The sequence below is a fragment of the Silene latifolia genome, chromosome 11 (genome assembly GCF_048544455.1).
Source record: "Silene latifolia isolate original U9 population chromosome 11, ASM4854445v1, whole genome shotgun sequence".
Lineage (NCBI taxonomy): Eukaryota > Viridiplantae > Streptophyta > Magnoliopsida > Caryophyllales > Caryophyllaceae > Silene > Silene latifolia.
Window position 1 is genome coordinate 140798778 of NC_133536.1, and position 7667 is coordinate 140806444.

Consider the following 7667-nt stretch of genomic DNA (forward strand, 5'->3'; position numbering starts at 1 on the left):
ATCGAAAGAACCTTGACGAACAATAGGAGACTTGTTAGGAGGAATTTAAGAGGTATTAATGAAGTTGTTCAACCCACTAGTGAGTTCGTCAATCCTTTCGCAATAGAAGGAGAGGAGAACCCATTACACAATACCCTACAAAATCCACCTACAATGCCTAAATTCTCGTCACACTCCGTACCCAACGAGGAGAATCTACCAAATGGTACTCCTACACCGCAACATCTAACCGGAAATTTTATTGCCAAGTCCGCCTTCATCCAATTAGTTGAGAGGAGCCAATTTGGGGGGATGCCTAGTGAAGACCCTCATTCTCATATGGAAACCTTTTGCGACTATTGTGATGCAATCTCTCAAACTGGCGTGACTCAAGACCAAATTAGATGGGTCTTATTTCCTTTTTCTCTAATCGGCACCGCGAAGCAATGGTTGAAGGGCCTTGATAAGGCCACCCTCGGAATAGATTCTTGGAAGAAGTTGGCTCTAGCGTTCTACAAAAAATTCTACCCACCGGAAAAGACTAACATGCTAAGAGCTCAAATTACGGGTTTTAAGCAAAGGGATGAAGAATCTTTGTATGAAGCTTGGGAGCGGTTCAAGGGAATTTGTCGCTCATGTCCTCACCATGGACTTAGCTAATGGTTTTTGGTACAACAATTTTGGAATGGTTTATATGAAGATTCTAGGAACATTCTCAATATGGGATCAAATGGAATGTTCACCGAAGTTGATGACAATCAAACATGGAACAAGATTGAAGAAATGGCGGTCCATAACTCACAATATAGTAGACCTCGCAAGGCTACTAGAGGAGGAAAGCATGAAGTGGACTCCGTTACTCAATTGGGTGCTCAACTTAGTGCTCACATTGACACAATCAACTTGAAGTTTGAACAAGCTATGGCTAGACTTGAAGAAAACTCAAAATCATCAAAGCATCATGTTAATGCCATGACGGCATCCTCATCAATCCCAAGTGGGATATGTGAGAATTGTGGAACTTTGGGACATGACCAAGGTGAATGTAGGGGAGCAAATGAACAAGTGAATGCTTTCCAAGCATACAAGAGTGGTACCCCTTATTCCAATTTTTACAATGAAAACACCAAATTCCATCCAAATCTCTCATACAAAAGCCAAAATGTTCAAAACCCTCCAATAACATACACTCCACCACCCATGAGAAACCAAAATCAAAGACTCTTTTACAATCAAAACCAAGGTTACCAAAATCAAAATCCATACAATCACCAAAATGACCAAGGTTTTGATGTCCAAAAAGCGGTCCTCCAAATGCAAAAGAATCAACAAGAATTTTTCACTCAAATGCAAAAAGATAGCCAAGCAAAGGAAACCACCATCAACAACATTCTAGCTCACACCAAGATGTTGGAAACACAATTGACTCAACTAGCATCTTCAAGCTCACAAAGACAAAAGGGGCAATTACCACCTCAAAGTAATCCCCCTAGATATGAAACGGTTAGTGCCATTCACTTGAGAAGTGGTACAAGGTATGAAGCACCGAAGAAGCAAGTTGAGGATGAAGTTGTGAAAGCTAGTGAAAAGGAAGAAATTGTGCAAAGCTCCAAAGATGGAGAATCATCAAAAGAAGAAAGTTCAAAGAAAAATGAAGACAAGGTCAAGGAGAAGGAGCCCATTGTGATTATACTTCCTTTTCCAAGTCGTCAAGCCAAGCCCAAATTTGATGATCAACTTGGAAAGTTCATGGAAATTGTGAAGAAATTGGAAGTCTCAATTCCTTTCACGGAATTAATCAATCACGTGCCGACCTATGCGAAATACATGAAAGATATCCTCACAAAGAAGAAGTCGATCCGGAAGCTTGAGACTATCGCCTTCACTAAGGTGAGTAGTTCAATACTTCAAGGGAGTCACCTCCAAAGTTAAAGGATCCGGAAAGCTTCTCAATACCGTGTACCATTGGCGACACGACGATCAACAAAGCCTTATGTGATCTAGGGGCTAGTGTGAGTGTCATGCCGTACTCGGTGAGTAAAAGGTTGGGGATGGGAGAGCTTAAATGCACCAACATCACACTCCAAATGGCCGATAGATCGACGAAGACACCATTAGGGATATGGGAAGATGTCCCCGTGCGAATTGGGAAGTTTTTCATCCCGGTGGACTTTGTCATTGTTGATATGGAGGAAGATTCCAACATTCCAATCATTCTAGGAAGACCTTTCCTACACACCGCGGGTGCGGTGATTGATGTGAAACATGGTGAGCTCACTCTAGAAGTAGGAGATGAAAGCATAACTTTTAATCTTTACAAGACTATGAGAGCTCCTCGTTTGCATGAACCATGTTTCATGATTGATCATTATAGCCGAAAGGATGAAAGGAAGAAATCGGAACTCCAATGGAAGAAGAAAATTGAAGATGCTCCATTCAAAGAGCAAGTGAATTGTGACAAGGAGAGCTTGCAAAGCTCATCAAAATCAATCAAGGAAGAAGAGGATGGCCTCATTGGCCAAGAGAATAAATTGGGAGAGTTGTCTCCATCTAAGTAAGAGATTTTCAATGATCAACTTAATGAAGTTTGTGGTCTTTGGGACAACGAATTTGAAGGGATTTTTAATCCCTACATTGGTAATGCCATCGATCAAGACCGACAACAAGGGCCAAGGTCTATTGAAGACCTCTACCATGATAATGAACAAGCTTTCGATTACTTTTTCAAGGTGTTGAGCAACATCAACAACACCTTGGACATGCCCCCTTGACATCTCATCAAGAATGAGAGTTTGGTGGAGTCCTCCCTAAACCACCACTTGTAAATATTTCTAACTCCCTAACTTACATTTCAATTCTTGTATTGCATTTTTGTCATTTTTGGATTTTTATTTACTTTGATCAAAATAATTGTCATGTAAGAGAGAAGTGAGGGAGGGACTAACAATTTTAATTGATGTGTAGTGCTTTACCTTAGTGTGGGGATGGCAATTGCCTAGGTTATCCATGCCTTAGTAGTGCTCCCACAATGAAGAACATAAAATTTGAAGAAAGAATAGAAGAATGGTAAGGGATATGCATTGTGCACGGATGGAACTGAATCCGGGTACAAGGTGTAACACCCCCATACTCCGAGTGCCTTACCAGGACCACTCAGGTATGGAGACATCACCATCTCGGTTGCCCGAGGTATGATAATCAAACAACAGCGATAAAGAAACAACATTATTTAAATAATAATTAACGTTTAAAGTGATTACATGCCAAAAGCCAAAACTGATAAAGAGATACAAGTTCTCCAAAACTATCTACTATCAAAAGACTATAAAACTATCAATCACAGCGGAAGACTTCTAAACGCATCGTGGTGACTCCTCCCGATTATCCCATACGCATCACTCATACCGCTCAATAACTGCTCACCACCCCCGAATGGATCACCACAGTTTTTAAAACATTTAAACGGGGTCGGTACTAATCACACAATTAATATAGATAACCATAACAAGACACACAGACAGCTGAACTGTCACACACACACACACACACACACAACTCCCATCATCTCAATACGACCGTCCACTTTGGACCCACCACGCTGGGGGACCGCAGCCGTTCCCACCTAAGCCCCGCTCATCGTACGAGCGATAACCCTGTCCATTAATGTGCACATCCCCTTTCGTGGCGGGTTCCACGAAGGGCGAAACTAGGGCGTGAGATCACTCCCGCAAGTGACCCCACTCAGCCGAGAACGCATCTCGAGAGCCATAGAAACCAATCACAATCACAATCACAATCATAATCACAATCATCATATCAAACAACTAACTACAGCACATCACCAATATCCCATTATGGGACTAATACTGAGTAGGAAATCCTACCCGAAAGCACACAAGCACGGTATCTACAAATGTCTCAAAACGCCTCTTCTATGAACTCTCCTCCTAACATATACACATGAATACTACTATTCAATCACTTATTCATAAAAACCCCCAATTACTAAATTAGGGTTTCACTAATCTCAACAAAACGTTATAAAAATTATGCTAGAAGCTTACCCTTGACGCAAGGAATCCAACGACACAAACTACGATGCAAACCGACCGTCGATCTCCGGAATTGTCAAGAACGCGATTAGGAAGAAGGACCAATCGCTTTCTCTCTTAAACAGGTTTTAGGTTTTGGCAAAAGTGTTTTAGAATAAAGACGAATATGTTTATATACCTTAATCGCGTAATTAACAAAACCCGAGAAAAACCCCGATAAACCTGGACACTCGATCGAGTACCCAAGGTACTCGATCGAGTACCCCTACTCGATCGAGTGCCCCACTACTCGATCGAGTGCCCAACAGGTCAGAAACTATTTTATTCTGCAACATACCCTTACTCGACAGAGTAAGGGCTACTCGATAGAGTACCCCCAAGACCATAAATACGGAGTATTACAGTCTTCCCTCCTTAAAAGGAACTTCGTCCCCGAAGTTCAACCCATACATAAAAAACAAACATGCTAACTCGATCAAGACACAACAACGTAACTAAGAACTCGAAACAAAACTCCAACCCAAACATGAACTCGTAACACCAACTCCACTAACTATTCCTACCTCCACAACATGGCTCACGATATCGTATCAACTCCACATATATATATCTCTCACGACACCAACTCCATACATAACCAACTACCATCCTCTAACGCTGCTAGCTCCATAATATCATCCACTATCAAGTCCAAAATCAAGACACTCATAGACATCAAACGGGATGTTACATTCTACCACCCTTAAAAGGAACTTCGTCCTCGAAGTTTACTCACACTCATAATCTCATCATCCAACTGTCAACACTATCGAAGTATTCTCGCATTCCTAACATCAAACTACTACAAGCACGTCCGTGACCTTTTAACACTATCAACCACAACATATACAAATCTATATCTTATGCTACACCAACACTCTTCTTCCAAATATATTACCATATGCACACCCATCAAAATCTCTTTTATCACATCCTACTCCTCTTAAGATAAATGTTACGTCCTCGTAACTCACTAATACTAAATCCTAGATACATCTCTTTACTCTCTGTACCACCACATGTGTAAGATAACCGTTTATAAACCAAACACTTACCATGCATATATCCAAGGCTCTCTTACTTAAACATTTCTCATAACTCAACTCATTTGGCATACCACCTAACCTATACCATAAAACTCGTAGCAAAATCACCATACTAACTCTCCATTATTTCTGCAAAACAACATACCTCTCTATGTAAGGCACTTATCTCCCAGAAGCATAACTCACGATCCACACTCGTTATGTACACGCACACTAGATCATCAAGTTCTTTCTTCCATTACCGCAAAACTCATACACAACTTAACATGATACTAATTCCCAATACCCTACACTCACCGTCTCAACAAAAGATTATGAACCACCTGCATCTTTCGGGTCATTACCACACATGTTCTACGACTCACTTGCCATTACCATGTCTACTGAAATCTTAACTAGAACAAGATCATAATTATTGTAACGACCTCTCACAACCGTGTTCCATTAACAGAATATCACTATACCATGACAACAACGAAGACATATACAACTCTATTCCACATCATACTCTACCCTCATTCTCAAACCGAAACTTGTAAGAAATATCAAAGAAACAAAACAAAACAACAGTTTATGTATAACTGGTATGTACTTTCGAAAACTCGTATCATAGTAGTCTCGCCTACTCCACCACAACAGGTGACGACATCGCAACACCACCACCAACAGCCACATCGCAGTGCGAAAATACCCGCATCACAACCCTAAATATCGTGCCCGGATCACCACCCGAGGCACCACAACCACATCAATAGACATCACAACTGCATACGATTCCCATAAACACTGACTGAGCATAACTTCTCAGACAAGAAAAACTTACTCAAATCCACTTTATTAAATCACCACGCAACACATTATATGGATAAACAGATAAGCATCTCATGAACATCATCTCTACCATTTTACGGAATACACATGTGTTATTAATACACATAAAATTATAACTAGCCATGTCAAATTAATCAAATTATTACCTTTTTGGACATCATTCAATTAAATTACCGTGTCCAACATATATATATTACAGAACATTCATAAAACAACTTTATAATTATCACACCATACCACTTCTTGTGAGGTCAGAACCTCACACAAACATTTACACATATAACATAGACCCATAATCACATCCAACCAATCAATCCTGATCACGTAAGTTACCACTCACAAAGGTTACTTGTCGCCCGAGCTTAACTCATATGCCCCTCATAACAATGTCCCCCATTCGCACAACCATCACTTCCTGCCAAGTATAACCATACCATTACTATTCAGCTATTAGCATCCGCCTCATCTAACCACATCTTATACCCTCTCATAATTATACACAACAATCCGATCCCTACCAAAACAACCTCTTTTGAATTGCTACCTTTCTAATATACCATCACTCTTATCCATTAATCACAAACCATAACACCACCACCGTCCTGGGACATCAAACCTCTTTCACTCATCTCTAAACATCACGATTTCTTTCCTATCTTCTTTAACATTCCAAATAACTATCGTCAAATTCACCAACAAAATTACATCAACATCATTCCCAATACTATCTTACTCGTATTTTCATCTCACTCTCCACCAATTATCTATTATCGTGCAAATTTTCCACCAACTTCTTACTCCCTTAATTCCCCGAAACTCATGATTAATCATGTTGTCCCAAACTCCTATATAACCATTAGCTAACATCCTCGTGATACTATCACACATTTCGATGATTCCTTACCTTTATATCACATAACTCCGGGGAACATTTTCCTCGCTTACTTTTATCCTTCCTTTCTCTTTACACTCAATAATAACAATTAATAGTTCAACTCCTTATTTCTTCTACCTAACTCTTTAGTAAACCAGTTACCTTCTCATCGCTCTAAAACCCAAATCCCATTATTTTATATCGATATCACCTCACTCTTTCTTACCATGGATCTTCTCTTATTATGCTATCACTCACACTTGCCACTAATCTATCCATAAAATCCACGTTCACTGTTTAAACAATTGCATCTCCCTTTTTACATCTCTAGAAATCAAAATTCTCTTTTTATACCGTTAATTGCCCAAGGAAATCACACATTAGTTTCATCTCTTAATAAACCAAATCTTCCAAACTCACTCACTGTCTACAAACCGAGCTCGCAACATGTCTCCATAAAGTTCACTATATACCGCTCTTCTCAACCTCTTTAAAACGAACTTTCAAAGACATATAATCTTGACTCACACGATTCCTAACCATCTCCCTCCATAATTCTTTACACATCTCAAGTTGCCATTATCCACATCCTTACTTCCAATCTTTTTATTCTCACGTTCCTTAGACTCACATCATACTTTGCCCACATTCACTTACTTTTACGTTACTCAACATACAAACATATCACTCATCCCATTTCATCTCGTAAAAACATGCTCTATGTCTCAATTAAGCCATAACAACCTTCCTTTTCTTTTTCCACTATCTATTACAACCACGAATAACTCATGTCCTCTCACCGAACTCATACTCACCACAGGTGCCACTCACTACACCACAAGATTG

General features: G+C 39.9%; 1 non-coding gene across 1 annotated transcript; it reads right to left on the reverse strand.

Moving 5' to 3' along the window:
* Nucleotides 1-525: 525 nt before the first annotated feature.
* On the reverse strand, nucleotides 526-632 carry LOC141616338 (small nucleolar RNA R71). The gene has a single exon (XR_012530693.1). It is a non-coding gene; the product is annotated as a small nucleolar RNA R71 (small nucleolar RNA).
* Between the last annotated feature and the right edge of the window lie 7035 nt (nucleotides 633-7667).